Consider the following 10,706-nt stretch of genomic DNA (forward strand, 5'->3'; position numbering starts at 1 on the left):
TCCCCCATCTTTTGCCCAGAGGGGCAGGGAGTTATGGGCACCGAAGTTTCTCCTGCCGGGGTGGGGGGGGGAGGAACTGGGTTGGCAAAAGGTGCTTTTCAGTTAAGCGTGCATCATGGATGTCCTGCCAGATGTTGGATATCTGCCCTGACTTCTTCTAGAGCAGGGCTTGTCCAGCCTTGGCAAAACTTTTGAAGACTTTGTGGACTTCCAACTCCCGGAATTCTCCAGCCAGGATTCTGGGAGTTGGAAGTCCAACCGATCTTAGAAGTCGGCCAAGGTTGGACAGCCGTGTTCTCATCTAGAGAGAGTGAGCATCGAAGTTTGTCATGGGACGCGTGTTTGATCTGCTGGTTAGACGGAGTGAATTTTCTGACTCTTGCCAAGGATGTGTGTTGGGATTTTCTTTCTCCCGTCTTTCAGCAGGCTCTGCTTTTGGCTCCCATCCAGCCAAAGGGAAAAAGGTCAGATCCCATCTGACAGGGGAGGAAGTAGAGGGTTGCTAATGTGATGTGCCTCCAGCCCACTCCCCCCTCCCCCCCCACCCCGTCCTTGAGCAGTGGGTGAATTCACATGATGCTCTTCTGTGGTCTGCTGGATTTTAGCTTGAACAGAATCTTTTTGTGCTTTGCAAATTGCGTTGAGGGAATCTGGCCAGTTGTGTGTTGTCAGTAAGCCCTATATATTTACGCCAGGGCTTTGAAGAAAGTGTGCAGACCTAATTTGGTCGAATGATGGATTGGGATGTGGTTCCTTTTTTTTCCTCCTCCTCCTTCTCTCCCTCCCGCTTCGGGAAGGGGCGGGGTTTGGCGTGGGGGAGGGGAGGGGAGGGGCCTGCGCTTCCTTCCCGCGAAGAGCTGCAGGAGGAGGAGGCGGCGACGGTGGTAGGTGCTTTACAGGATGAATCCTCGGCCGGTGGAAGGAGCTGCTGCTGCCGCCGTCGTTGCGCTGCGGTGCTCCGTTTGCATCCCCGGGTAGGTCTCTCTGCGATGCCTCGCGCTCCCGGCGCCGGCCTTTTTGGGGGAACGAGGGCAAGGCAATGGCCGGCCGGCTGGCTGGCTGGTTGATTGATTGATTGATTGATTGATTGATTGATTGATTGATTGATTGATTGATTGATTGATTGATTGATTGATTGATTGATTGATTGATTGATTGATTGATTGATTGATTGATTGATTGATTGATTGATTGATTGATTGATTGATTGATTGATTGATTGATTGATTGGTTGATTGATTGATTGATTGATTGATTGACTCATGGTTGAATGCAGGGTGCCTCCTCCTCCTGTCTTCTTCCCCAGATGCGAGCTTAACGTAATCAGAGGCATCGTCGCCGGAGCCTCTCTGACCAAAGTAGAGAAAAACTTTCCTGGCTATGGAGACACTCAGTCATCCAGGTCGTGGTTATTTAACAAGGAAGTCCAGTTGCCTCTTGGAAAAAGCACCTGTGGGGGTCTCCTGACTAAAACACACCTTCTCTCCCTCTTCCTCCTTTCTTGAATAAAGCCCCTCTTCTTGGAGGGGAGAAGAATCCCTGTTCCACTTCTTCTTCTTCTTCTCCTCCTCCTCCTGTCCTTCTTCCCCAGATGCGCGCTTAACGTAATCAGAGGCATCGTCGCCGGAGCCTCTCTGACCAAAGTAGAGAAAAACTTTCCTGGCTATGGAGACACTCAGTCATCCAGGTCGTGGTTATTTAACAAGGAAGTCCAGTTGCCTCCTGGAAAAAGCACCTGTGGGGGTCTCCTGACTAAAACACACCTTCTCTCCTCTCTCTCTTCCCCTCCTCCGTCCTTTTCCAGCACTTGGTTTAAGATGTGCTGGCTGTACTGGATCTCCATCCTCGGCCTGCCCAGATATAATGGACTCCAGGGCCCATAATCCCCCATCTTTTGCCCAGAGGGGCAGGGAGTTATGGGCAGCGAAGTTTCTCCTGCCGGGGTGGGGGGGGGAGGAACTGGGTTGGCAAAAGGTGCTTTTCAGTTAAGCGTGCATCATGGATGTCCTGCCAGATGTTGGATATCTGCCCTGACTTCTTCTTCTTCTTCTTCTTCTACTTCTTCTTCTTCTTCTTCTTCTTCTTCTTCTTCTTCTTCTTCTTCTCCTCCTCCTCTTCCTCCTTTCTTGAATAAAGCCCCTCTTCTTGGAGGGGAGAAGAATCCCTGTTCCACTTCTTCTTCTTCTTCTCCTCCTCCTGTCCTTCTTCCCCAGATGCGCGCTTAACGTAATCAGAGGCATCGTCGCCGGAGCCTCTCTGACCAAAGTAGAGAAAACTTTCCTGGCTATGGAGACACTCAGTCATCCAGGTCGTGGTTATTTAACAAGGAAGTCCAGTTGCGTCTTGGAAAAGCACCTGTGGGGTCTCCTGACTAAAACACACCTTCTCTCCCTCCCGCTTCGGGAAGGGGCGGGGTTTGGCGTGGGGGAGGAACTGGGTTGGCAAAGGTGCTTTTCAGTTAAGCTTGCATCATGGATGTCCTGCCAGATGTTGGATATCTGCCCTGACTTCTTCTAGAGCAGGGCTTGTCCAACCTGGCAAAACTTTTGAAGACTTTGTGGACTTCCAACTCCCGGAATTCTCCAGCCAGGATTCTGGGAGTTGGAGGTCCAACTGATCTTAGAAGTCGGCCAGGTTGGACAGCCGTGTTCTCATCTAGAGAGTGAGCATCGAAGTTTGTCATGGGACGCGTGTTTGATCTGCTGGTTAGACGGAGTGAATTTTCTGACTCTTGCCAAGGATGTGTGTTGGGATTTTCTTTCTCCGTCTTTCAGCAGGCTCTGCTTTTGGCTCCCATCCAGCCAAAGGGAAAAGGTCAGATCCCATCTGACAGGGAGGAAGTAGAGGGTTGCTAATGTGATGTGCCTCAGCCCCTCCCCTCCCCCACCCCGTCCTTGAGCAGTGGGTGAATTCACATGATGCTCTTCTGGCTTTGTCAGCTATAAGGTAAAGGTTCCCCTTGCACATATATGCTAGTTGTTCCCGACTCTAGGGGGCGGTGCTCATCTCCATTTCTAAGCCGAAGAGCCAGCACTGTCCAAAGACGTTTCCGTGGTCATGTGGCTGGCATGACTCAATGCCAAGAGGTGTACAAAACGCTGTTCCCTGCCCACCAAAGGTGGTCCCTATTTTTCTATTTGCATTTTTTTTAACGTGCTTTCAAACTGCTAGGTTGGCAGAAGTTGGGACAAGTAATAGGAACTCACCCCATTATGCAACACTAGGGATTCGAACCCCTGAACTGCCAACCTTTCAACCAACAATTTTATTTTATTTTTTTATTTTATTTTTATTTACATTTATATCCCGCCCTTCTCCGAAGACTCAGGGCGGCTTACAGTGTGTAAGGCAATAGTTTCATTCTATTTGTATATTTACAAAGTCAACTTATTGCCCCCCCAACAATCTGGGTCCTCATTTTACCTACCTCATAAAGGATGGAAGGCTGAGTTAACCTTGGACCTGGTGGGACTAGAACCTGCAGTAATTGCAGGCAGCTGTGTTTTAATAACAGGCTTCTTACAGCCTGAACCACACCGCGGCTGGGGAATTCTGGGCGTTGAAGTCCGCCAAGCTTAAAATTGCCAAGGTTGGCAACTGCTAGGTTGGCAGAAGCTGGGACAAGTAACGGAAGCTCACTCCATTATGCGGCACTAGGGATTCGAACCACTGAACAGCCGACCTTCTGATCAACAAGCTCAGCATCTTAGCCCCTGAGCCACCGTGTCCCTTTGTCAGCTATACCAGGGGAGAAATTAAGTGTTTTTTCTACCAGGGCAACCTGGTCGACCCAAATATGGGACGGAGCATAAGGCTTCCGCTTTTGCCTTTCAGCTCCAATCCAGGGTCCTTCGCAGGCAGTTGCTTTCGTGACAAACTATTTTTCTGTGTGTTAAATCTGTGGTCTTCATTGATAAGCAGGATTTAGTCAAACCCTGGTTCTTTTAGTGCATGTGTGAGAGGTTATGGCCGTGATGGTGAACCTATGGCACGCATGCCAGAGGTGGCACGCAGCGCCCTCTCTGTGGGCACATGAACCATTGCCCCAGTTGAGCTCTGCCACGCATGCATGCACACCTCCAGATGGCCAGTTGGCCTTTGGGTCTCTGCTGTGCATATGCGGGGGTGGGGGGGGCATGCGTCATGGGTGCACACACATGCGGGATCTAGGGCCGTGCAGGGCACTGCGTATGCTTGTGAGAGCCAGGCCCATGTGGGGGGCTGCATGTGTATGCATGTTGGGGGCCCCAGTGTGTGTGGGGACACGCACGCGCAGGGGCGGTGCGCATGCGGTGGGTAGGGTGCGTGTGGGGGCCCATGCGTGGGACCGCACGTGCATTGGATTTTGGGGTTCGGCTGCACGGGCACTCGGTCTGGAAAAGATTAGCCATCACTGGGTTATGAAAGAAAGAGAAATTACATTGCTTTGCAAAGTCCATTTGCATCTGGACTGAATGAGGCTCCACTTTTCCTGCTTTGAATACTAACATTTTACATCTCGTGGAGTTTTCCATGAATGTTTGTCATCCATTTGCATGTTGGAGTCTGGGCCCCTTTATAAAATAAAACATAATTCAGTTTATATGTTGTGCTTTTCAAAAATTTCTCCGCTGCCCTTGAAAACAAATAATTCCCTCAACACTGTCAAACTATTTACTAAATCTGCACTACTATTAATCTTCTCATCGTTCCCATCACCCATCTCTTTCCACTTATGACTGTATGACTGTAGCTGGCAATCCTTATGATTTATATTGATATATTGACCATCATTTGTGTTGTAAATGTTGTACCTTGATGAACGTATCTTTTCTTTTATGTACACTGAGAGCATAGGCACCGAGACAAATTCCTTGTGTGTCCAATCACACTTGGCCAATAAAAATTCTATTCTGTTCTATTCTAAAACAGATTTCTAAAGGGCCTCTCTCTGTCTTCTGCTTCTCCACTATTAGCAGCTGAGGTCATCAAAAAGGCCTTTTTTTTCAAAAAATTTCCGGGTTCTCCCCACCTCCTATATAGTGTTGTTCCCGCAATTTTTGAATGTGAAGGGCTGTAAGGAAGAATGGAATGGAATGGAATGGAATGGAATAGAATAGAATAGAATAGAATAGAATAGAATAGAATAGAATTTTTATTGGCCAAGTGTGATTGGACACACAAGGAATTTGTCTTGGTGCAAATGCTCTCAGTGTACATAAAAGAAAAGATACCTTCATCAAGGTACAACACTTACAACACTTAATGATAGTCATACGGTACCAATTTAACACTTAATGATAGTCATACGGTACAAATTTAACACTTAATGATAGTCATAGGCTACAAATAAGCAATCAGGAAACAATATCAGTATAAATCGTAAGGATACAAGCAACAAAGTTACAGTCATAAGTGGAAGGAGATGGGTGATGGGAACGATGAGAAGATTAATAGTAGTGCAGGTTTAGTAAATAGTTTGACAGTGTTGAGGGAATTATTTGTTTAGCAGAGTGATGGCCTTCGGGAAAAAACTGTTCTTGTGTCTAGTTGTTCTGGTGTGCAGTGCTCTATAGCGTCGTTTTGAAGTAGGAGTTGAAGGATGCGAGGGGTCTATAAATATTTTCCCAGCCCTCTTTTTGACTCGTGCAGTCTACAGCTCCTCAGTGGAAGGCAGGTTGGTAGCCATTGTTTTTTCTGCAGTTCTAATGATCCTCTGAAGTCTGTGTCCATCTTGTTGGGTTGCAGAATAATGGGTCACCTTAACCAGCAGACCACGAATATCTTCAGGAAGTTGAAATAAGCCTACGAAAGACAAAGTGGAGGAGACGACAGCTTCCTATAAAATGATCCGTCTTCATACAAGACACTCATTTTCAAACATCATGGTTCCCATTGCTTCTCTTTTCTCCTGATCCAGGTTTGGTCAGTGGCTTTTTTAAAAAACAACAATTTAAAGCAGGGGTCCCCAACCTTTCGGACCTCAGGGACCACTAAATTCATAACTTTAAATCCCGTGGACCACTAATATGATCTGCCTAATGACCGGCTGGGTAGGTGTGGCTAGGCGGTCATGTGACTGGGTGGGTGTGGCCAACTCGATGTCACTCACATCGAAGTGCACCTCGCTGGCCACTATTCACCCCTCCCCTCCCAGCCCCTCCTTGCCTGCCCGGGCTCCTTAGGGCCCCAACAGGAAGCAGTTGTTGGAGCTAAGCAGCCACCACGAGAAAGAGTTGGCAAAACAGCTGGCTCAGTTCAAATTGGATCTGACCGAGAAGGAGGCTCAGCAGAAGCACCTCACTGAGGACTAGGAGCATAGGCTTTCCAAGAAAGAGGGAAGACCTGCGGGACTGAGTGGGCTGAGATGGTCATCCAGTTCCAGGCCATGAGGCAGTCCCACTGGAACGAGGCCCTCCGCCTCTTTGCCACCAGCAGCGCTTCCTTCCAGCCTTCGCCCAAAGCCCCACACCAGGAGGCTGAAGCAGACCCCAAATCGGAATTTCTGCCCCCCTCCAACCCGCACAAGAAGAACCCGAAGTGGGAGACATTCTGCAGCGACACAAACGTTCATTGCACATATGCAATGGGCTCAGGGGCTGTAATTTAAGGACCCTTAATTTAGTGCAATATACAAAAATGCAAATAATTTTTCTGTGGCCCACTAAAATTTTCTTGTGGACCACCAGTGGCCCATGGACCACCAGTTGGGAACTGCTGGTTTAAAGACCCAACCCCCCCTTCTCTCTCTCTCTCTCTCTCTCTCTCTCTTTGGGGTTTATTGGGGTTTCTCCTACCTCCCCACCAACAGGGATATATATATATATATATATATAGCTGCCTTCTGCTCCCCGCCTCTTGGGGTTACAGACGTGCATTTCCTCTCTGCAAATTATTACGTTTTTGTTTCTTTTCACAGTGCATGTGATCCACGGTTGGACTCTGCTGAAGCTTTTTATTGGGAAGCAAGCAGAGGGGGGGAAAAATACCCTCTACTTTGGTTTGGTAACCATAGCATTCCTTACTGTGTCGGCAAAGAAGCTGGTTTTTTTGGGGGTGGTGGGGGTTGGGCTGTTGAATGTTCTAGTCCAGGGGTCTCCAAGCTTGGCAACTTTAAGCCTGGTGGACTTCAATTCCCAGAATTCTGGGAGTTAATATAATATAATATAACAACAGAGTTGGAAGGGACCTTGGAGGCCTTCTAGTCCAACCCCCTGCCCAGGCAGGAAACCCTACACCATCTCAGTCAGATGGTTATCCAACATTTTCTTAAAAATTTCCAGTGTTGGAGCATTCACAACTTCTGCAGGCAAGTTGTTCCACTGATTAATTGTTCTAACTGTCAGGAAATTTCTCCTTAGTTCTAAGTTGCTTCTCTCCTTGATTAGTTTCCACCCATTGCTTCTTGTTCTACCCTCAAGTGCCCTGGAGAACAGCCCGACTCCCTCTTCTTTGTGGCAACCCCTGAGACATTGGAACACTGCTATCATGTCTCCCCTAGTCCTTCTTTTTATTAAACTAGACATACCCAGTTCCTGCAACCGTTCTTCATATGTTTTAGCCTCCAGTCGCCTAATCATCTTTGTTGCTCTTCTCTGCACTCTTTCTAGTTGAAGTCCGCCAGGCTTAAAGTTGCCAAATATTGTGGTCCGCCAGCAGCCTGCGGAGCTGGCAACAGAGTCGGACAGCAATGAGGCTAAGGAAGAACATGAGCCAGTCCTGGAGGCTAGGGAAGTCCCAGATGAGGGCTCTGCGTCGGAGGCAGAGATGGGGCCAGGGCCATCTGGGGAATGAGGTGCGGACTCCGGAGCCTTAAGGCTTAAAAGACCAGCAACGCCGTTTGGGCTCTTTGTCGGAAAACAACATTGATAGACCTGCTCCTTGTCTTGCTGCATTTATTTCTTGTCGGCATCTTCTGTTTTTGAACTTTTGCCAAGAAAAGCCTTTGGCAGTTTGCCTGATTAGACCAAAGTTGGTGGTGATAAGACTGAAGAATTGTGTTATGAAGCATTTGCTTTGATTTAGTTTGGACGATGCTGAGAATGAGTTAATTCTCAGCTGTTCTAATAAAGTCTGTTTGTTTTTGAACTGATTGCATTTACTACTATCTACTTGGGCCTGGGTCACAGCACTAAGGTTAAAGACCCCTGTTATAGTATATACATCAGTATCCTCTTCTATTTAATTGCCCTCCACTCTGGAAACCGTTCCCAAATCCTGATTATCTTGTCTCTCACCTCCGTCTCTTTCTTTCCTCTCTCCCTGCCCAAATTAAGGTGTGTTTTTTTATTATCCTTGTGAGAAGGCAAACTTCCTGTTTCTTGAACGTTCAAGTTATTTAGTGGGGAACATATCGTCCGCAGAGCGTAGAATAAATAACTGAGCGAGGATTGCTGGTTTAATAAGGAACAGAGAGAAAGTTTTATAAACTTCCCTCCCCCTCTCAAAAGGTCAATGCAAACGCATAATTCTTTGGGTTTTTCTGGGGGGCGGGGCGGAAGGGATTTGAAGGGTAGCCTTTCCAAACACCCTCTTTTTGTACCTGTATACTGCACGAATCAAGAAGTGGGCTGTGAAAATATTTACAGATCCCTCACATCCTGGACAAACTATTTCAACTCCTACCCTCAAAACGACGCTATAGAGCATTGCACACCAGAACAACTAGACACAAGAACAGTTTTTTCCCGAAGGCCATCACTCTGCTAAACAAATAATTTCCACAACAATGTCAAACTATTTACTAAATCTACACTACTATTAATCTTCTAATCGTTTTCATCACCAATCTCTTTCCACTTATGACTGTATGACTGTAACTTTTTGTTGCTATCACTAAGGGTTAAATTGCAACCTATGACCATCATTTGTGTTGTAAATGTTGTACCTTTGATGAAGGTATTTTTTTTCTTTCTTTTTTTCCCTTTTATGTACACTGAGAGCATATGCACCAAAACAAATTCCTTGTTTGTCCAATCACACTTGGCCAATAAAAATTCTATTCTATTCTAAATGGAATGTAGCTCTTGAAAACAGAGGCAATGTACATTAATTTCTTGGGCTTATTTTTTTAAAAAATCTTTTATAGCGAAAAGATGGTGGCTCAGTGGCTAAGATGCTGAGCTTGTCGATCGAAAGGTTGGCAGTTCAGTGGTTCGAATCCCTAGTGCCGCATAATGGGGTGAGCTCCCGTTACTTGTCCCAGCTTCATTTATCAAATAGAGCTGGCTGGGTTCACCCAATAACTGAAACCTCTAGGAAGCATTTAACACAAATTTAATGCACACAAAAATAGTTTGTCACGAAAGCAACTGCCTGCGAAGGACCCTGGATTGGGGCTGAAAGGCAAAAGCGGAAGCATTATGCTCCGTCCCATATTTGGGTAGACCAGGTTGCCCTGGTAGAAAAAAAACACTTCATTTCTCCCCTGGTATAGCTGACAAAGGGACATGGTGGCTCAGTGGCTAAGACACTGAGCTTGTTGATCGAAAGGTCAGCAGTTCAGCGGTTCGAATCCCTAGCGCCGCATAATGGGGTGAGCTCCCGTCCCAGCTTCTACCAACTTAGCAGTTCGAAAGCACATAAAAAATGCAAGTAGAAAAATAGGGACCACCTTTGGTGGGAAGGGAACAGCGTTTCGTGCGCCTTTGGCGTTGAGTCATGCCGGCCACTTGACCACGGAGACGTCTTCAGACAACACTGGCTCTTCAGCTTTGAAACGGAGATGAGCACTGCCCCCTAGAGTCGGGAACAACTAGCACATATGTGTGAGGGGAACCTTTACCTTTTACCTTATAGTGAAAAAGTATTTATTGTTGCTTTCTCTTTGCATTTTCTTTTTTTTTTAAAGGGGCAGTTCACCCCCTCATTGGAAAATAGCTGCTGGTTTTTTTGTGGGAACGATGTTGTCTGGTTCAGTTTGGATGGCAAAAGAGAGCGATGAGGCTTTGTGATCTAATGATGCTCTTTTCAGCATTGGGCAGGATCTGTTCATGGAAATGAGAGGCTGTCTAAAACTCCGGGCAAGCAACTGTTGCTCCTTTGGAGAAATTGAATAACCCCTGTGGATGATGAAGATGAACATCATAATTTTGCATTTGACATGGCTGGTTTGTAGGCAAAGTTATTGAGCTGGCTGAGGAATTGATGGGCCGCTAATGCCTGTAGTTTGTATTGCAAATGAAGGGAAGGGAATATCCTTTTTTACATTTAGGCTAACTAAGCTCTTCATTTCCAGCTTTACGGGGAAATATTGGTACGCTTTTATCTCCACCAGTTTATTTCCATTTTTGTGGGTGGGTGGAAGAAATCAAATGGCTGCAGGGAGTGCTGAACTCACGACCACAATTAAGCCCCAAATTTCTGTTGCTAAGTGAGACATTTATTTGTCACACTTGGCCAATAAAAATTTCTATTCTATTCTATTCTATTCTAATTCTATTCTATTCTATTCTATTCTATTCTATTCTATTCTATTCTATTCTATTCTATTCTATTCTGTGTTGTAAATGTTGTACCTTGATGAACGTATCTTTTTTTAAATTTTTTTTATTTGCCCTTCTCCAAAGACTCAGGGTGGCTTACACTATGTCAAGCAATCGTCTTCATCCATTTGTATATTATATACAAAGTCAACTTATTGCCCCCAACAATCTGGGTCCTCATTTTACCTACCTTATAAAGGATGGAAGGCTGAGTCAACCTTGGGCCTGGTGGGACTTGAACCT

General features: G+C 46.3%; 1 protein-coding gene across 1 annotated transcript in view; it reads left to right on the forward strand.

Moving 5' to 3' along the window:
- The first annotated feature begins 887 nt into the window (after nt 1-887).
- Nucleotides 888-10,706, forward strand: part of LOC131185274 (ankyrin repeat and fibronectin type-III domain-containing protein 1-like) — a 397,608-nt gene continuing 387,789 nt past the window's right edge. Inside the window, exon 1 of the mRNA XM_058157670.1 lies at nt 888-974. The gene's annotated coding sequence lies outside the window, so the exon portion shown is untranslated. The remainder of the gene's footprint in view (nt 975-10,706) is intronic.

This window comes from Ahaetulla prasina, chromosome 14 (genome assembly GCF_028640845.1).
Source record: "Ahaetulla prasina isolate Xishuangbanna chromosome 14, ASM2864084v1, whole genome shotgun sequence".
Taxonomy (NCBI): Eukaryota; Metazoa; Chordata; class Lepidosauria; order Squamata; family Colubridae; genus Ahaetulla; species Ahaetulla prasina.